This window comes from Canis lupus, chromosome 25 (assembly GCF_011100685.1).
Source record: "Canis lupus familiaris isolate Mischka breed German Shepherd chromosome 25, alternate assembly UU_Cfam_GSD_1.0, whole genome shotgun sequence".
NCBI classification, from domain to species: Eukaryota; Metazoa; Chordata; class Mammalia; order Carnivora; family Canidae; genus Canis; species Canis lupus.
Genome location: NC_049246.1, coordinates 37,379,623 through 37,400,345, shown reverse-complemented (window position 1 = coordinate 37,400,345; position 20,723 = coordinate 37,379,623). Strand labels below are relative to the sequence as shown.

General features: G+C 55.4%; 1 non-coding gene across 4 annotated transcripts; it reads right to left on the bottom strand.

The window, feature by feature from the left end:
* Nucleotides 1–937: 937 nt before the first annotated feature.
* On the bottom strand, nt 938–9,064 carry LOC102155156. 4 transcript variants are annotated; one of them, XR_005378704.1, is made up of 4 exons: nt 8,591–9,064; nt 3,444–3,781; nt 3,095–3,194; nt 938–2,370 (listed from the first exon to the last, which is right to left on the bottom strand). It is a non-coding gene; the product is annotated as an uncharacterized LOC102155156 (transcript). The 4 variants fall into 4 exon arrangements; XR_005378702.1 differs by having other exon boundaries at nt 938–2,373; nt 8,591–9,063; XR_005378705.1 differs by lacking the exon at nt 3,095–3,194 and having other exon boundaries at nt 938–2,373; nt 8,591–9,057.
* Nucleotides 9,065–20,723: the final 11,659 nt, after the last annotated feature.

Genomic DNA, 20,723 nt, shown 5'->3' with positions numbered 1-20,723 from the left:
CCTAGCACTGAAATGACTAGAAACAGCACTTATCATTTCTGGTGCGGTGTAGGGTGGCTAGTTGGGTTCTACTGGTCGACCCTGGGCTCGCTCAAGCAGTGGTTTCCGCTGGAGCGTCAGCTGAGTTTGAAGGTCCCCTTGGCTACATTCATGTGTTTGGGATTTGGTTCCAGCTGGGCGCCGGCTGCTTCTCTTCTCCTGGTTGCCTCTCAAGCTGGGAGCCAGACCTCGGGGCTGCCCTATGGGGGAGCTCCTGAGGGACAAGCTACCCGATGGGCCTAGCCCTGGGACTGCCTGTGTGTGGGAGTCGGGTGGGGAGGGGTTGGAGAAGAGGCCAGGGTCCCTGGGTCCCCTCCGCTGCCAGGCCCCCAGGCTGAGCCCCACTCTGACCCAGCCCCTTCTTGCTAGGACGTGGAGGATGCCTTCCACACGCTGGTGTGAGAGATCCAGAAGCACAGGGTGGGAAAGGAGAGCCCACCTGATGAGGGTGGCCCAGGTTGCATGAGCTGCAAGTGCCTGCTGTCCTGACGTCCCGTCCTGGCTGGCTGTGCCCCAGGAGTACAGGCATGGGGCGAGGAAGGAGGGAAGCGCCACTGGAGTCCGGCCAGCCCAGGTTCCCTGGACAGAGAGACCACAGACCTCCCAGGACACTTTGCATAGACTGTCGTGAACTGTCCCCACTGGCCTCCTGGCTGTCACTGTCTCCCAGCCCCGTCCTGGCCTGCGGGGCACAGGCTGAGTCGCAGTAAATTCTTTGATGGTCCTGCCCCTGGCGTCTGGCTGACACTGGAAGGCACGTGGGAACATCAGCTTTGTCTCCCTGGCCGCCCCTCTGCAGGGACAGGTCAGGGGGCCTGGGCGGTGCCACCCTCCTCCTTTCTGGGGGTCTTTCCAGCGCTGCTTGTACAGGGCTCTGGAGCCACAGAGACAGGCTGGCTTTGCATTTTAACACTTTATTGAACTTTCAAAGGCAAACAGGGACTCAGAGCCAAGGGTGCGTGCCTTCCCCTGGGGAGGGAGACCTTGTCCTTTAGGGGAATGCCGAAATCACACGGGGGTGTGGGTCTAGAGTTCCCCACCTTGGAGCCGGTGTGACTCCGGGTGGGGGCACATTTCCTGAGTTTGGGCCAGGAGAGGCAGTTCTGAGGACAGCAGACCTGACCTGGACCTGCAGCTTTTGGGTTCCTGGGGCGGGTCCAAGCAAGTCTGCTGGACCCTGGCCTCTGGCATATTGGTGCCAGGTGACTGCTCGAGACCCAGCATGTGGAGGAGCCGCCTCCTAGTGTGGGTGAGGGTGGGGCCCACCTGCCTGCCCCTGCTTATCCCTTAGCCGGGGTGTCCTGTTATTCCCAGTTGTCCTAGGTCGGCAACCAGGATCTGTGGGGAACGCCCAGGTCCCAGGTGGCCACAAACTGCTCTGAGGGGGCTTGCCCAGCCTTGGAGCAGAATCCAGGATTGGCCAGGACCACCAGGGGGCTAGATCCCATCTGTCTTCATTCTGGCCCGGGGTGGGGCTTGTGTCATCTGTGCTGCCAGGCCAGCCCAAGCCCCTCTGGGTCAGGGACTTGTGTCCTGTTGGGTGCTGCCACCCTCCAGGAAGGATGGTGCCACGAGGTAGGGCATGGTGCTGGCTGGCCAGAGCCTCAGAGGCCCCACACTCACTATCACACTCTGCTCCAGAAGCTGGTGAACATTGAGCTTTCCTGTGGATACAGAGATCAGAGGCTCCCAGGCATGTGCAGGGCTTGGGGCAGCTGGCTCAGCGTTGCCCTGGCTCTGTCTTGGCTGTGACAGTCACTGCCCAGCGAGGGGCATGAGCTGCAGTGGCCACAGGGTAGGAAGGGTGTCCTGGTCCCTATAGCATCATCTTTAGTGGACTGGGTGAACCCCATGTTGGAAGCCCCTGGGGGGTTCCAGGGCCTGGTCTGTCGTGTGGCTTCTGGGGTGGCCCAGGCAGGTGCTGAAGGGAAGGGGACCCAGTGTTCTGGCTTCAAGCCCATGTCCAGGGGCCACCTGCCTTCACCCTCCTGGTTCACTGGGAGCACGGGGAGGGAATGTCATCGCTGTGGGGGCAGCCAAGCCAGTGAGTAGTCTGGGCTGGGGTCAGCCGGGCCAGAACTAGAGCCCCTGATGTTCCCAGACACAGGTGTGCAGCCATGGACTCTGGGGAGCTTCCCTCCTGCAGCAGCTCCTCGGCCTTGAGGACGGCCTGGCCAGGAAGGGGTCCAGGCTGCTCAGGTTGCGTGGCTGGCCGCAGGGCCAGTTTATCTACGCTTGGCAGCTACTCAATGCTAGGAGAAGGGTGGAGAGGCCTGGGTTCTGGGGACACTTGCTCCAGGCCCAGGGGCATCATGGGGAACTCTTCAGGTCCTGCTGGAAAGAGGCAGACTGGGTTAGCATCTCAAGCAGGCTGTGTGTCCCAGCTGGGGGTGGGGGGGGGGGGGGCTCCAGGTGTCCTCAGGTCTCCCTGAGTGGCTACCTGGCCTGACCCTGATCATAGCCCTTCATGCTGCTGGTGCCCAGCCCCTGCAGTGAGTGCCCGCATGCCCAGCCCTGGCCTGGTTTCCCTGAGGTTGGAGCAGAAGAGGAGAGGCCTAGAGATGAGGAGGAAGGCGCCAGGGACTCTGTCCACTGTGGGTGCCCCAGAAGGCTGAATTGGGAGGGGACTGGGCCCTGAGCCCACTTGGTGGGGGCAGATCATACTTCATCCTTCGGAGCTGGGCCATGGAGGCCCGAAGGTGTCTGAGCACCACCTCATCCTCCAGGGCCCAGGGCTGGGCCAGCGAGTCCTGCAGAAACTCCCAAAGACCTTCCAAGGGCAGCTTCAGGAGGTGTTCTGGGCAGTAGGTGTGTGTCAGACCCAGAGGGGCCCACCCTGTGGCCCCAGGGTGCCTCCAGGGGCAGTGGAAGGGGCCCAGCTGTGGCCAGGAGCACTGTGAGCCGTGCCATGGCCAAGGCCTCATGCTGCTGCTCGTCTCAGGGGGCCCCATTCAACCCCCTTCGCCCCAGGCCTGGGTGCTGCTCAGAGCAGTGGGGTGACACCCCTGCCTTCCTCTCTCCCCGGGCACACCTGGGCTCCCAGGGGCTCACTTACTGCTGTGCACCTTGAGGATGGTGTAAGCCACGGCTGTGAGCATGCGCTCCCCGTCCAGGATGTAGGAGTCCCTGAGCTTCAGGGGGAGCGAGAAGGGGGCCTAGGGGACAGCGGGGTGGGAGGAGCGGCCTGAGCAGGGCCACTGGGGGTCTCAGCTCTGACTATGGACTGCCATCTGCCCACAGCCCCTGCTGCCCCGTCTGCATAAGATGAGGCCCTACAGCCCCTCCTGTGCGTGCACTCCGCCCAGGAGATCAGGGCTCCAGGCCACTCCAGGTTCCAACCCTGGCCAGCACCACCCGAAAACCTGGGAGGTAACAGACTCTGCCCCCACTTGGTGGCTACTCACCTGGAGAGGACTCCAGGCTGGCGGCAGAATAGGCCGAGGCCTTGTCCACACCCCAGGCTGACCTGGCCTTACTGGGGGAACTGAGGCAGAGACAGCATCCCCCAGAACCTTCTCAAGGAGCCCTCTGGGCTTCTCCAGGATGGATCTGGGCTGCCAGCCGCAGCCCTAGGGCCCCGAGGTCAGGCCTGGCTTGTCTGGAGGGTGGGGCTGAGCTCGGCCCTTCCCGAGGTCAGGGAGCAGGTCAGGGAGCAGGTGTCCTTGGGTGGCTTCACTCAATTGATGAAACACTGAAGGAACCACTTGGGCGTGTAAATGCTGGTGCACATCTGTTCCTCGTCCTGGCGGAAGGGCAGAAAGTGCTCAGGACCACCCAGCAGCCCTGTGGAGCCAGATGGACACGGTCCCCATGGCCCTGCTCAGCCCCGAGGGCACCCCCGGGCCCTCCAGGAGGAGGAACATGACACCAAACTCCGGCCAGCTCAGAAGGGCTCTGCCGGCCTCTACCCCCGCCCCAGGCCTCGGGGACAGTGCCTCTGGGGAGCTTCTAGTCACCGTGTGCTTCTTCAGCTTTGGGAGAGCTTTGTTGAGAAGGTTCTCGTGAGGGGCCAGTTTGGGAAACCCTGGAATGAAGAAGCCTGAGAAGGCCCCAGGCCCCCAACAATCAGGGCCTTTTCCCCCACGCAGTTAGGGGAGTGAGTTGTGGCAGGTGCCTCCTCCTGTGGCAGGTCCCATGCCCTGACCCCGGTGTGTGCCTGCAGCCCTCCTGAGCCCTGACTGGACTCTCTCTTCCCAGGGAGCGGGACCCCCTTCCAGGCCAGTGGGGGGGCAGGGCCAGAGGACCCTCATCCTCACAGAGACCCCGCTGGGTGTGCGCCCTGGGCTGAGGACCAGGCCCGTCAGACCCAGCACCCTCTTTCCTGCAGTGGCCACAGTGGGGGCAGGTGGGTCGCCAGCAACGAAGGCAGGGGGTGCCGGCCACAGGGAGGGTGATGGGGTGTGCATGGCCTTCTCTGGGTCTTGGGAGTCAGTCCGGGGGCACACGGGAGGCTGGAGATGTTGCACCTGGGCTTCGTCTGGCTGTGGGCTGTGGGTGGCCTGGGGGGCAAGCAGGCAGCCCGACAGGAGGCTGAAGGAGCCGTGCGGGTACTAGACTGGCCTGCAAATCGTGGGGCCGGTGGCTGTGGCTCCAGGCCCCTGAAGGCCACCTGGAGAGGCAGGTGGGAAGGATGGGTGGGGGTCCCCGCCTGTCCCACTGCTGGGCAGCCCTGCAGGGAGGCTCTCCTGAGCTCCAATCCCATCCGGCGGCCAGTCCAGCCCCTACGGTGCATGGTGTGCCTCTCGTTGGTCATCAGCTGGGCCAGCGCCCAGAAGGCGTCCTCCTCAGTCAGAAACATCAGTAGGACGGCCACGATCTGGCTCGTGTCCTGGCAGTAGCCCACCTCCCGCAAGAGCCAGACCCTCGTGGATGGTGTCCGCCCCCAAGGCCACCTCGGAGCCCTCCCTGTCTCGGGCAACAGGTTCCGACAGCTTCCCTACAACCCAGGCTCCCAGAGGGCGAGGAGAGCTCAGGCGCCAGCACCACGCAGCCCTACTACCAAGCTCTGCGGGTACCATGCCAGGGCCCCCTTCCTCAGACCAGGAGGAGGGGCCTCCGTGAGGTGTGCCAGGCTGAAGGGGACCAGCCGGGTCTGGAGACCCCGCCATGAGCGCAGTCCAGGGGCCTGACTCTGGCACCTGGAGGGCCAAGATACCGCCACGGAGCTGTGGAGTGTCTGAGCTGGTGCTCCTCAGGGAGAACCTTCTGGAATGTGCAATAGAAGGGGAGCAGCCTTCTGGTCCACCACGGCCTTATGCAGTTCAGGGGAACGGGAGACTTCCTGCCACCCAGGTTCTGATTAGTAATACCGTCTCTTCAGAATCCAGACCCGAGTTTTAGGACAGCAGGGGTGCACGCTAGAGCCCCGGGCAGCCCCGGCACTCAGGCAGTCAGGCGGCCTCCCTCCCTCTCGGGGAGGTCTGCACCCCAGCCCCCTGCCCGGGTCCTAGGAGAGAGAGCATCTTGGGACAGTGGAAGCTGGGGTCCTAACTCTGTGTCCTGTTTGGTCACAAACACTCAAGGCAAGGACACCCGTGGGGAGCAGGGCTGGGGCAGGGACACTCACGGTGCTGTACACGGAATAGGCCGACAGCACGTCGAACGGGGCCTGCTGCCTAGGAGGGGACAGCGGGGTGGTTTGCTCAGTCTGGCCACAGGCCCAGCGGGTCCGGCGAGGTGCTGACACCAGCCCCAGCCACGCAGGCCCTGCGGTCTTCAGGGCACCTCATTGGGGACCTTCCTCTGGGGTCAGGTCTGTACACGGTGACAGGCAGTATCTCCCACATACATCGTGCTGGGAGGTTATTTGCATTCTGGGGTTTCCCGTTTGCCTCCATGAGGGCTTCTGCTGTGGGATGTGCAGCTCCTGGGCTCCCCCTTCCAGCCCTGGGCCAGCACCCCCACCCTGAACCCCCCCCGGGAGCCAGGTGCTCCCCTGCACCCGCTCCTGGCAGCCCCTGATGCCTCTTCTCTCCCTGCTGTGGCTTGTTCCCAGTGTCCCTTGGGTGCCACCGGCCACCATCTGGCCGCCTGCCCTGAGCCAGCACAGCAGGTGCATCCAGGGCGCTGAGCGCGTCCGCAGCGCCTTCCTAGGTGGCCCTGAACTGGACTCTGTTTTAGGGATTCTCGTGCCCGCTCATCCCAGAGCATTTCGGGTGCTTCCAGGTTTGAGGCATCGTGAAGAGAGCAGGGAGGCAGGAAACAACAAATGTTGGAGAGGATGTGGAGAAAAGGGAACCCTCATACACTGTTGGTGGGAATGTGAACTGGTGCAGCCACTCTGGAAAACTGTGTGGAGGTTCCTCAAACAGTTAAAAATAGACCTGCCCTATGACCCAGCAATTGCACTGCTGGGGATTTACCCCAAAGATACAGATGCAATGAAACGCCGGGACACCTGCACCCCGATGTTTATAGCAGCAATGGCCACGATAGCCAAATTGTGGAAGGAGCCTCGGTGTCCAACGAAAGATGAATGGATAAAGAAGATGTGGTTTATGTATACAATGGAATATTACTCAGCTATTAGAAATGACAAATACCCACCATTTGCTTCAACGTGGATGGAACTGGAGGGTATTATGCTGAGTGAAGTAAGTCAGTCGGAGAAGGACAAACATTATATGTTCTCATTCATTTGGGGAATATAAATAATAGTGAAAGGGAATATAAGGGAAGGGGGAAGAAATGTGTGGGAAATATCAGAAAGGGAGACAGAACGTAAAGACTGCTAACTCTGGGAAACGAACTAGGGGTGGTGGAAGGGGAGGAGGGCGGGGGGTGGGAGTGAATGGGTGACGGGCACTGGGTGTTATTCTGTATGTTAGTAAATTGAACACCAATTAAAAAAAAAAAAATTAAAAAAAAAAAAAAAAAAAAAAAAAAAAAAAAAAGAAGAGAGCAGGGAATGCTCGTGCGGGTTTGAGACGGATAAAAGGTTTGACCCAGTTGGGTCACTATCTACGAGCACGTTGGGGCATATGGTGAGGCCCGCTCAGCCCTGCCAGAAGCCGCCCGCCTGCCCTCCCGCCCGGCTGCAGGAGTCTGCACCCCCAGCTCCCGCTGCCCCCCATGCCTGGGGTCCAGGTCTGCGTGACCCAGCTGCACTCTGAGGGCCAAGGGCGACACAAGGGTCACCGGGTTCAGGGGCACAAGACACCTCTCCTCTATGCAGGAGCATTGACGTCTCGTGGTGAAATGGTCTGAGGGGCCCCCCGGGAAGCCCCAGTGCACCCCCGCCTAGTGGCTCCGGCAGCCCTGTCCCCGGTGCCCTCCAGGTCAGCCTCTGTGGGTGACACACACCGCCAGGCACCGCACGCTGCGCAGACAGAGCTCCATCCTCTGCCTCCATCCACCTGCACCCCACCCTGTCCTGGGGCTCACACTGCACTCCCCTCCCTCCCGCTCAGCCCCTGGGGACTCTACAGGACACCTGGGCTTCTGATGGGAACAGACCCTCCAGAGAACCCTAAGGTGCCCGCCGAGGTGTGAACATACCTCCACACTACGAGCTACACCACATCCTTGCAGGGGGGTGATTGTGTGTGGGACGTGGTGTGGGGGGGATGGCGTCGGGGGGAAGGTGTGGGGGGCATGGTGTAGGGGGGATGGTGTGGGGGTCATGGCATGGGGGTGATGGTGTGGGGGGCATGGTGTGGGTGGGATGGTGTGGGGGCAATGGTGTGGGGAGTGATGATGTGGGGGGGTGATGATGTGGGTAGGATGGTGTGTGGGCGATGGTATGGGGGTGATGATGTGGGGGGTGATGATGTGGGGGTGATGGTGTGGGGGGCGATGGTGTGACAGGTTGCTCTCAGGGGGATGGTGTAGGGGCGTGATGGTGTGGAGGCAATGGTGTGGGTGGGATGATGTGGGGGGATGGGTAGGGGGCAATGGCGGGGGGGCTGATGGTGTAGAGGGGATGGTGTGGGGGGCATGTAGACACAGGGCATCCCCGTTTTCTGAGACACATCTGGAGACATCTACAGATAAAGTCGATCCCAGGTCCTGGGTTTGCTGTGACACATTTGGTGCCGGGGACCCGTGTGGTCACTACAGGACCCTGGCTGGACTGGGGACAGCATCTGGGGTTCATCATACTATGTATGTTTACAAACAGTGCAATTTGTCTAAAATAAAATGCAAAAAATTCAGAAATGCAAAAAACACTGAGGTTGGGTGTCACTTTGACCTGTGCAACCCCCATTCGATCCATGCGTGTCCTGGTCCAGCTGTGGCTGTGCTGCCTGGCCCCCAGGTCCCCTTACTGCCCCCCACAGTCCCCACCCTCTGCCCACTGCTTGTCATGGAGGAGCTCCCCACCACCTTGGGGTTCAGCTCACACAGTGACAATGGGAGGCCCTGTCCTGTGCCCTCTCCATCACTGAGACCCCAGGGTGGGGGGCACTCTACCATAAGACAGCATTTTGTTTGCTGCCCTCATTCCCCCTCTCTCCAGAGACCCCGTGTTCCCCACCCAGGAGCCCCCTGGGCCTCTCTGGCCGGGAATGTCCCTGGGGCCCCTGGAACGCTACTTGCCCAGCAGTCTCACCTGACCCTATAAGTGGTCCCAGAACATGATGTGGTTGCGGAAGGTTCTGTTCATGTCCAAGTCTATCTGCTTGATGTCCTGGGAGGAGACCTGAGTGGCCTCCTTCATTTCCTGTGGGGAGAACCAGGGAGGAGGAGCCAGCATTGGGAACACAGACCCTTAACTGTCACCAACTGCCGTTCTAAGCAGGGAGCACTGCTGGCCCCCATGTGAGTGTGTCCTGCAGAACCTCCTTCCCTCCCCTGTGAAGCCAGCGACGGGCACAAGAGCCCTCCGTGCCCGTGGGGCCCCAGTCAGGGCTTGTGGTCAGCGGCCCTGGGCAGGGAGGGGACTCCCAGGGGTCAGCCACAGGCAGGGAGGGGACACCAAGGGTCAGTCCTGGATGGGAAAGAGACACTCAGGTCAGCTTGGGGCAGGGAGGGGACATGAGGGTCAGCCTGAGGCTCCTCCCATCCCCCAGCACAGGGGCTTGTCCAGGACTGAGCACCAGGCTGGGCCCTGACTTGCCCTGGAACCTGCTCCCAGGGCGCCAGCCCATCTCAGGGCACCTGGGGAGACTGGGAGGGTGGGAGGGCCTCTGCCCCTGGTGCCGTCCTGAGTCCTAGACACTCCCGCCAACACGGGCCGGCTGTCCTCCCCTTCCCGTCCCCACCCGAGAGCTCGTTCTGCTTCATGTAGCAGTAACCTGACACCAGCCAACCTGCTCAGCCCCACTCTGGGCTCCAGGGTCGGGAGGGCTGCTGGGGCTCCAGGCCTGTCCAGGGTAGCACCCATCACCCTGAAGCTCACCCTGCCCAGGAGGGGCTCAGAGCCCTGCAGCGCTGTCCCTCTCTGGACCCTGGCCTACCCTGCTCCAGGGACAGTGGGGGCAGCAGAGAGGTGGGCAGGGCCCTCAGGTTGGAGAGGCTTCAGGAGATGCTGGGGCCACCCTGGGTCCCCAGGCAGGTGACCTCACACCCTCCCCACGGGTTCCCCTCAGCTCCTGCCCAGGCCTCCACTAAGGACCGTGCTCTGCTGGGAGTGCAAGGGCCCTACCTGGTATTTCCCCGGGTTCCTGGCTTTAACCTTCTCGATGTCCAGCAAATGCAACCACACCTGTCCCCGCACCTGGGGAAGGACCCCCTTATAGGCCCGGTGACGCAGCTGCAGGAAGGAAGGCAGTGCTGGTGAGAGAGCCCCAGAGCGGCACCAGGGAGCTCAGGGAGCCAGAGGCATCTAGAAGATTCTGGCTTTGGCTGCATGATGTCTCCAGAGAAGCTGGGCCTCCCTAGAGCTGGGTCCCGTCCCCCACAAGGAGCAGGGGACTGTGTCCCTGACCTGACCCACCCCCTGCTGCCATCCTTGGGTCTGGGGAGGCTTTGGCTCTGGCAGCAGACTCTCCCCAGGCAGGAGACTGTGGGCGCCGCCCCACCCCCGTTGGGACAGAGTGCCCTTGGGGAGCACCCGGCGCCCCACCTTCTCGCTCTGATGTTATTGGCCCCATTTCCTGAGCACCATCACCCACTTATCTGCTTGCCGGGTCTCTGGGTGTTGTTTCTGGAAAAGGGCAAGTGGGGGCAGCAGATGAGCCCCCAGCCGCGGTAGTCGGTGCTGGATGCCGTGTCCAGTCGCCCTGCGGGGACTCGGAGGAGCCAGAAAGGCACAGGCCGCTCACGCCAGGCGGCTCCGGGTGGTGCTGGGACCGGGGTTTGCTGAGATGCCCCTGGGGACGTCCTGGGGCCTGGGTCTGCACACAGCTGGGCCCATGATCACGGACCCCGTCCTGCCCGGTGCCCAGGACGGGCTCCCACCTTTGCCTCGTGGGGGCTGGGGCTGGGCAGCTCCTCTCCCTGGAAGGCCAGAGAAGCAGAGTCCCCCGGCCCAGGCCCCCGGCCCCACAGCCCCCATGTCCCTGCCCAGGGGACTTGGGAGGGGAGGACGCCCCTGGGAGGGCAGGGGCTGCCAGCTGCTGTGGTTGGGGGTTGGGTGGGAGCAGTGTTCTGGGGGGGCCTGAGAAGGGTTGTTGCTGGTGGTGGTCTGGGCCCCTCAGCACCCCCAGGAGGTGACCTGCCACTACCCCTGTGACCATCCAGCTGAGGTCCCCCCGCCTTCCCAGGGCTTGACTGCTCAGCATCCAGCCTGCCCCTCCCTGCACCCTGGCCGTCCCCCGGGCTGTCCCCTGACTCCACCCCTCTTGCTGTCACCTCTACCACTCTGGCCCATTTTCACCTCTTGTCTTGTCAGAGTCCCTGAGCACGACCCACCCCTGCCCCATCCAAGCAGCTCCTTGCCACTGGGCAGTGAGCAGGGACTGACGGGGCCAGGAGCTGCCCTGCTGGCCCCACAGGCAGCCTCGGGCCTCGGCGAGGTTCTTCTGGGGCCATCGACCCCGCATCCTCCTTCCTCTGACCAAGGCCACTGGGCTGTCCCCCTTCCCTCGTTCCCGTCCCAGGGCAGCGTCCTCTTCGTCTTCCCTCCTGCCTGCGCGCCCTCCCTCCCTGACCTTGCCTTGTCCCTGGCATCTACCTGCAGCCCCGAAGAAGCCATCAGGACTGTGGAGGCCCTGGCCTGGGGGTGTCAGTGAGGAGCACCCCTCCGGCTTCACCCCAGACCAGACTGTCCTTCTACGGAAAGGAAGCCACTGTCCCAGTGCCCTTCGCCCTCTGGATCCCCTGCTGGACGGACTGGACCCACCCTCTGAATGCAGGAGGCAGACACCCGGCCCTCCCTGAAGCAGGCGTGGAGGCCACTCCTCTGAGTGCCCACGGGCCTGCCCCAGGGCCCAGCGCCATTCCTGCCCACTTCCCGGGTTTGCCTTCTGGGTCCCTCAGTTCCAGCCCAGCAAAGACGTGGCCCTCAGAGGGTTCCAGGGGACAAGATCCTGACCTGGAGGGATGGGTCAGCCTCCAGAGAGGCATTCTTGCAAATGCAAACCACCCCTGAGATGGACGAAGGGGTGTCCAGGGGACTCACTGCAGAAAGCCGTGGCCTTCCACAGTGACAGGTCAGCATCGTCCCAACAGTCCCGTGGAAACCTGCTTGGCGTGCCTGAAACAGACGGGGCCCCGTGGTGGGGACCGGTCAGATTTAGGGACATGGGGAAAAGAGGGAACAGAATGGCTCCTCTCTCCCCTGAATCCTGAGGGAGCCCAGGACCCTCTGAGATTGGCCCGGCACGAGAGGAAGGGCCTGTCTGCCCAATGGGAGCAGCCTGACAGCCTCACCTGCTTCTACCAGCAACGATCCCCACCTGGGCCTGACCTGACCTGGTGAATGTGGTCCCCACCTGGGCCTCGCTGCTCCTCTGCCCATGATCCCCACCTGGGCTCATCTGCTACCGATGACTATGATCCAGGCTGGACCCTCACTTGCTACTGATGCCCAGGACCGTCCCCAGGGTCTCACGTGTTCCTGATGACTATGGTCCTTGTCTGGACTGTCTGGCTCATCCTTGGCTCTGATCCCCACCTGCGTCTCACTTGACTCTGATGCCTCCAGTATTTTCCTGAGGCTCTGCGCCTCCTGTTTTCATTTCTGCCTGGGCCTTACCTGCTCAGCTTAGATTCGGATCCCTGATTAGGTCTCACCTATACTTGCTGGCTAAAACACCCATCTGGACATCGGGTGCTTCTGAGGACTATGATCCCCACCTGGGCTTTACCTGCTCCTACTGGCAGCAATACCCACTTGGGTCTCATCTGCTGGACTCTGGCTATGATCCCCACCTGGCACGTAACTGCTGTTGCTGCTTATGATAACATTTGGGCCATACTGGCTCCTACATACCTGGCTATGATCACTGCCTGGGCCTCACTTGGACCTGGTGACTATGATCCCCATCCCTGGGCTCATCTACTGCCGATGACTATGATCCAGGATGGACCCTCACTTGCTACTGATGTCCAGGACCGTCCCCAGGGTCTCACTTGTTCTTGATGATATGGTCCTTGTCTGGGCTGACCTGGCTCATCCTTGACTCTGATCCCCAACTGGGTCTCACCTATTCTTGCAGGTATGGTCCCCACCTCTAGTGGGTGTTCTAGCATCTGTGGTACCTCTCTGGGCCTCACCTGATGGTATTTGGCTATTATATCAGCCCTTTCCAAGGCCAGCAGGGTCTCCAGTTCCTCTTGCATGGTGCTGCAAACCAAACACATCCAACTATGATACTGCATGCAAACCTTCAGAGAACACGTGGGTCTGTCTGCTTCCTGTTGGCAGATCCCCATCTGTCTGCCCAGAGCATGGAGACAATTCTACAGCTCCGAGGGGGACATGCTGGGCTGGTGGATACACACGGGCACTCCATTCTGTGTAGCTCGCCCACCTACAGATCACCCTCCCAGCTACTGTCCCAGGACATGCCACATGGCAGTTTTTAAAAATAGACAAAACTACCCTAACATTCATAAGCCCCCACAAATGACCCCGGACAGCAAAAACAATATTGACGAAGAACAGATCTGGACACAGCACTTTCCATTTCAAAGTATGTTACAGAGTCACAGAATTAAAACAGTCTGGTTCTAGGGCACCTGGCTGGCTCAGTTGGTTAAGTGTCTCTGACTCTTGATCTCAACTCAGGTTTTTTTGTCTTGTTCCCAATCTTAAAAGAAAAGCATGCAACTTTGCACCATGGAGTATGATGTTTGCTGTGGGCTTGACATATATGTCTTTATGGCCTTTATTATGTTGAAGTATGTTTTCACTGAGCCCATTTTGTTGGGACTTTTTATCATTAGTTGATATTCAATGATGTTAAATGTCTTCTCCATCTTTAGAGGTGATTCTTTGATTTTCCCCCTTCATTTTTTTAAAAGATTTTTATCAGTAAGAGAGAGAGAGACAGAGAGAGAGAGAGAGAGGCAGAGACATAGGCAGAGGGAGAAGCAGGCTCCATGCAGGGAGCCCGATGCGGGACTCGATCCTGGGACTCCAGGATCATGCCCTGGGCTAAAGGCAGGCGCCAAACTGCTGAGCCACCCAGGGATCCCCTTCCCCCTTCATTTTATTAAAGTGCTGTATCAAATTGATTGATGTGCAGGTATTGAACCAACTTTGCCTTCTCAAAATAAATCCCACCTGATGAACTGGAATGATTCTTTTAATGAATTGTTGCATAGGGTTTGCTAATACTTTGTTGGGAATTTTTAGATTTATGTTCATCAGAGATATTAGTCTGTAGTTTTGGTCTCGGGACAATGGTCATTATAGCACATAGCTCCATATTTGGAGGCATTGACCCCCCTTTTAATTTTTTGGATTAGTTCGAGGATAAGTATTCACTTTTCTATAAATGTGTGGTAGACTTCATCTGTAAAGACATCTGGTCCATGAATTTTGTTCGTGGGGAGATTTTTTTTTTTTAAAGATTCTCTTTTATTCATTTATGATAGGCACACAGTGAGAGAGAGAGAGAGAGGCAGAGACAGAAGCAGGCTCCATGCACCGGGAGCCCGACGTGGGATTCGATCCCGGGTCTCCAGGATCGCGCCCTGGGCCAAAGGCAGGCGCTAAACCACTGCGCCACCCAAGGATCCCCTTCGTGGGGAGATTTTGATAAGAGATTCAACTTCATTACTAGTAATTGGTGTATTCCCATGTCTTATTTTTTCCTAATTCAGTCATAGAAGATTGTATGCTACTAGGAATTTATCCTTTTCTTCTACATTGTGAAGTTTGGGGCATATGATATTGCATAGTAGTCTCTTATAATCCTTTGTATTTATGTAGTGTCACTTATAACTTATATTTCATTTCTGCTTTTTTATTTGACTACTCTCCTTTTTCTTGTGAGTTTAGCTAAGGGTGTGTCCATTATCTTTTCAATAATCCAGTTCTTAGTGTCTTTGATCTATTAAACATTTTGCGTCTATTTTATTTATTTTCATTCTTGTCTTTGTTTTTTTTTTATTTATTTATTTATTTTTATTTTTTTAAGATTTTACTTATTTATTCATGAGAGACACAGAGAGAGAGGCAGAGACACAGGCAGAGGGAGAAGCAGGCTCCATGCAGGGAGCCCGACGTGGGACTTGATCCCAGGTCTCCAGGATCACGCCCTGGGCTGTAGGCGGCGCTAAACCGCTGCACCACCAGGGCTGCCCTCCTTCTCGTCTTTGCCTCTTTTTTTTTCTTTTCCTAATTTTGGGCTTGTTGTTTTTCTATTTCCTTTATTTGTAAATTAGGATATTTTTTTTGAGGATTGTCTTATTTCTGAAGGCCTGTATTGCTATGGTAATCCCTTTTAGAATCACTTTTGCTGCCTTCCAAAGATTTTGAACCGTTGTGTTTCCATTTTTATTTACCTCCGGGTATTTTTTTATTTTTTTGCTTTGACTTCCTCATCAGCCCATTTGTTGTTAAGTAGCATGTTGTTTAGCTTCCACACATTTGTGGGGGTTTTTTCAGTATCATTTTTGTAATTCATTTCTACTTTCACACCATTGTGATTAGAAAGGATGTTTGAAATTATCTAGCATATCACTAAGGAATGTCATCATCACAAAGGAAAAAAGAGCAAGAAAACAGGAATGGAGAACTACAAAAATAGCCAGGGAACAATTAACAAAATGGCAATAAGCACATACCTATCAATGATTACCTTAAATGTCTATAGACAGATGCTCCAATCAAAAGACATGGGGTGACTAAATGCATTAAAAAAAACAAAACAAAACAAAACACCCAGAGCCATCTCTATGCTGCCTACAAGAGACTGGCTTCACACCTGAAGACACACGTGCAGAGTGCAAGTGACAGGACGGGAAAAGATATTCCATGCAAATGGGAGTGTGACATAAGCTGGCCTTTATTGCACACATTGCACACAAAGTAGATTATTTATTTATTTATTTATTTATTTATTTATTTATTTATTTATTTATTTTTTATTGGTGTTCAATTTGCCAACATACAGAATAACACCCAGTGCTCATCCTGTCAAGTGCCCCCCTCAGTGCCCATCACCCAGTCACCCCCACACCCCACCCACCTCCCTTTCTACCACCCCTTGTTCGTTTCCCAGAGTTACGAGTCTCTCATGTTCTGTCTCCCTTTCTGATATTTCCCACTCATTTTTTCTCCTTTCCCCTCTATTCCTTTTCACTATTTTTTATATTCCCCAAATGAATGAGACCATATAATGTTTGTCCTTCTCTGATTGACTTACTTCACTCAGCATAATACCCTCCAGTTCCATCCACGTCGAAGCAAATGGTGGGTATTTGTCGTTTCTAATGGCTGAGGAATATTCCATTGTATACATAGACCACAGCTTCTTTATCCATTCATCTTTCGATGGACGCCGAGGCTCCTTCCACAGTTTGGCTATTGTGGACATTGGCTGCTAGAAACATCGGGGTGCTGAAAAAAAAACAAATAAACAAAAAAACCCACAAAACATTGGGGTGCTGGTGTCCCAGCATTTCACTGCATGTCTATCTTTGGGGTAAACTTTAAAACGAAGACTGCAATGAGAGACAAATAAGGGCGTTACATCAAGACCAAGGGATCCATCTAGCAAAATTCTACAGCCATTGTAAGCTTCTGTGAATCCACAGGAGTGGCACCTAAACATATGAAGCAAATAGTAAAAGACACAAAGGGAGAAATTGACAGAAATACAATAATAGTAGGAGACTTTTTAACACCCAGCTTACATCAATGGATCCGTCATCCAGACAGGAAGTCTATCGTTTCCATGGGGAAACGATGCCTTCGAAGGACTCATTAGAACAGATGGGCCTAACAGATCTCTACAGAATACTTCACTGCGAACCACCAAAATACACACTCTTTTCAAATACATAGGAAACTTTTTCCAAGAATGATAACCTGTTGTGGCACAAAACAATTCTCTATAAATTTAAGATTGAAATAAGGCTGATGTGTGGATTAGGGTTAGTTTATTGCTCAGAATCCTGCTCTCCATCCCATCCTTGCCATTGGCACAGTTTCCTGGGTTCCTGGCTGAGTAACCCTGCAACAGTCACGTGGTCCAAATCCTTTGTATTCTCAGACTTCGGATTCTGTCCCAGGTTGGGCCAGAGCCATGCCTGGGGCTGAGGTTGGGACTTGGGAGGTGGTAGGGGGCCTATTTGCCAGCAGTGTGGAGACCACTCTGGAGGGCAGAGTTGAGAGTGAGTGGTACAGTGAGGGTCAGGCTTAGGGTTCTGGTGAAGGGGGGTCCTAATGGTGTGGGTCACAGTATTTCATTCAGGAACATATTCTGTAGCTGCTACTTGGTGGTTGAAATGGCATAGTTTCCTTCTGTGTTCCTGGCAGTTGTTCAGGTCTCCCAAATACTTGTTTCCTTCAACCTAGGTTTTGGGCCCTGGTAGAGCCAGAGCCATGACTAGGATTGGGGTTAGGGCCAGAGAAGGAGGGGGAGCATATCCACCTGCAGTGCAGAGATTTCCCCAGAGGGCTGAGATGAGGGCCAGGGTTTTGGTGAGTGTCTGGCTTAGGGGGCAGTTTCAGGGTGAGGCTCATGATGTGTTTAGGTTTTCACTCTGAAACTTTGTGTCTATCTCCATCCTGGTTGTTACTAACATCACAGTTCTCTTCTGTGCTCCTCAGACTTAGGGTTGGGGCCTGGGTGGGCCAGAGCCATGGTTACGGTTAGGATTAGGGCCTGAGATCAGGTAGGGGTTTGTTTCTTGTCATTTAGAGATCTTTGAGGTGGGTTGATTTGAGAGCATTGGTTAGGGCACTGGGTCAGGCTTAGGGTTCAGATTCTGGGGGTGGCCGATGATTAGGGTTAGTGTTGGGTTTTTGCTGGAAATGATTCTCTCTGGCTCCAACTTGATCCTTTCAAATGTCATGGTTGCCTCTGTGCTCCTGGATGCATCATCGAGTGTTGGTCAGGTATGACATGTTCAATGTTCTTGAAACCTAGGTTTCGGGCCAGGGTAGGATTAGGGTTAGGGTTAGGGTCAGGGACTGGGAGATCTTTGGGATCTATCTGCTAGCAGTGTGGGGACCACCCTGGAGGGCTGTATGTATGTGGTTTTTAAAAAATTTTTTATTTATTTTTTATTTTTTTAAAGATTTTATTTATTTATTGACACACAGAGAGAGAGGCAGAGACGCAGACAGAGGGAGAAGCAGGCTCCATGCAGAGAGCCCGATATGGGACTCGATCCTGAGTCTCTATGATCACACCCCAGCCTGCAGGCGGCGCCAAACCGCTGCACCACTGGGGCTGCCCCTTTTTCTAAAATTTTGATTAATTCCTTCTTTATTTCCATTGCCATCACTTACATATATCTTTTTTTAGTAATATGTGCTGCTGAAGCAAGCACTCACATATATCATTCATTTTCTAAACTCTTCCAAAATTCTCTCAAGTTTTTCATTAAAATCTTCTTATCTCTGCAAACTTCATATCTCAAACTATAAAACCTTAAAACAAGTATTATCTCATAATTATCTTCCCCTAAATAATATTACTAGGGGATTGGTCAGTGCTGGGCTTAAAGGCTCATGAGGAGGCTAATGCTCTGTTTAAGGCTTGGTTTTCACTCAGAAGCTTTGTGTCTATCTCCATCTGGATCCTTGCAAATGACATTATTTCCTTCTGTCCTCATGGCTGAGTAGTCTGACATGCTCAGGTGTTCCGCATCCATTGTTCCCACAGAAGTTGTGATGGGGACCATGTAAGGTTGCAGCCATGGCTAGGGTTAGGGTTAGGATTTGGGAGCTTTTAAGGGCCTAACTACTGGCAGGGTAGCAAGCAACCCGATATCCTGAGTTGAGGGTGAGGGTTAGGGAGAAATTCAGCCTTAGGATTTGGGTTCAGTGGGGAAGATGTTAGTGTGGGTTAGTGTCAGGTTTTTATTTAGAATCATCTCTTCCAGCTGCAATTCAGTCTTATAAAGCCACGCTTCCTTCAGTGTTGCTTGCTAGGTCATCTTGTGTTGGTCAAGTGTCCAGATCCACACTGATCTCACAACTAGGCCCTTGGCCTGGCTTTGGCTGCAGCTATAGCTATGGATACCATGAAGGCTTAGATGCTGATAGGGGCGGAACCACAGGGTGTGCAGAGATCTATTCCAAGGACTGAGTTGAGGGAAAAAATTAAGATGAGGGTCAGACATAGGGTTAGGTATCAGAGAGAGGCTGAGGCTGTAGGCTATGGTTAGCTTTAATCTCAGAACCAGAGTACCTAGGTCTATTACTGATGGTGCAAACACCACACTTTCCTTCTATGTTCCATACTGAATAATCTGGCATCACTCAGTTGTGCCAAATTCCTTGTTTTTCAGACCTTGGGTTTGGGAGTGGGTAATTCCAGATACATGAGTACAATTGGGGTTAGGGTCCAGAAGCTAGGAGGGTCCTATCTGCCGGGAGGTGGAGAATTGCCCTCAGGGCTAAGTTGAGGGCCAGGTTTAGTTGAGGCTTAGGGTCAGGGAAGGGGTTTGGTGGTGGGATGCTGAACATACAGTTGGGCTCAGGGGGACTTTTGGATTTCTCTAGTTCTACTTACTGGCCACCCTTCCAAAGGTACCATTTTCTACTGGGTGGTTGGCTGAGCTTAGAGAGTCCTATCTGCTGACACTGTGGAGAACTCTTAGAGGGTGGATGTGAGGGTCAGGCTTACCTTGAGGCTCAGGTTCACAGCACTGTTCAAGGGTGTGATGAACGATTGGATAGGCTGAGTAAGCCCTTCAATATTCATGGGCTCCAGGGATCTGCCCTTACAAATGGTTACCATTACTTCCTGGGTGGATGGCCAAACATTCTGGTGCCATTCACATGTCCTGAAACATTTGGTTTAAGAACCAGGCTCTGGGGCTGGGTCAGGTGAGAACTCAAGGAACTTGGAGGGTCCTATCTGTCCACATGGTGGAGACCATGTAGGAGGTCTGAAGAGAGGCCAAGGCTCAGTGTGATCCTTGGGCTTGCTTATGTGGAAGGGAGTAACAAATGTGGGTTGGATCAGGAGGCCCTTTGGATATTTCAGGCTGAAAGCATCTGCTGGAATTCCAAATGGCACCATTTCCTTTTGGGTAGGTGGCCGAGAATTCTTGTGTTGCTCACCTGTTGTTAGTTCCTTGGGTTTCTGGGCCAGGCTTTGGGGCTGGTTTGGGTGAGGACCCAATATAAAGTTAGGGTTAGGGCCCAGGAGCTTGGAGGGTCCTATCTGCTGCCTCATCTCCAGAGGGCTGAGGTGAGGACAAGGCTAATTGTGAGGCTCAGGTGCATGGCTGCAGGACAGGGTGGCAGCAAACGGGGCTCTGGGCTCAGGTAGCCCTTTGGATTGTTGAGGCTCTAGCTATCTGTTGGTCTTCCAAATGAGACCATTTCATCCTGGGTGGGTGGGCGAGCTTTCTGGTGTTGTTCATGTGTCGTCAGTCCCTCGGGTTTCAGGGCCAGGCTCTGGGGATGGATTGGGTCAGAACCCAATCTAGGGTTGGGATTAGGGCCCAGGAGCTTGGAGGGTCCTAACTGGCACCTTAGGGGAGACCTCCTTGGTGGGTTGAGTTGAAGATGAAGCTTAGCGTGAGACTCAGGCTTTTGAGTGGTGTGGGGTACCTGAACATTGTCTGGGGGTCAGGGAGCCTTTTGGATTTCTCTGGCTCCTGGTATCAGCCCTTCATAAAAATGGCACCATTTCCTTCTGGGTGGGTGGCAGAGCTTTCTGGTGTCGCTCATGTGTCATCAATCCCTTGGGTTTCAGGGCCAGGCTCTGGGGCTGGGTCAGGTCATAGCCCAATCTAGAGTTTTGGTTAGCACCCAGGAACTTGGAGGGTTGTATCTGCCACCATTGGAGAGGCCTCCCCCGAAGCCTGAGTTGAAGCCAAATCTTAGCATGAGGCTTAGGTGCACAGCTGGTGTATAGGTTGAGGCTGAATGTGAGACTAGGCTCAGGAGACTCTTCCTATTTCTTGGGCTCTAGCTATCTTCCAGTCTTCCAAATAGTACCATTTCCTCCTGGGTGGGCGACTGAGCTTTCTGGTTTTGTATGTGTCATCAGTTTCTCAGGTTTTGGGTCCAGGCTCAGGGGCTGGGTTGGGTCAGAACCCAATCTTGGGTTAGGTGTAAGGCCCAGGAGTGTAGAGGGTCTTATCTGTTGGCATGGGGGAGACCTTTCCGAAGGACTGGGTTGAGGGTGAATATTAGTGTGAGCCTCAGGCTCCTGGCTGAT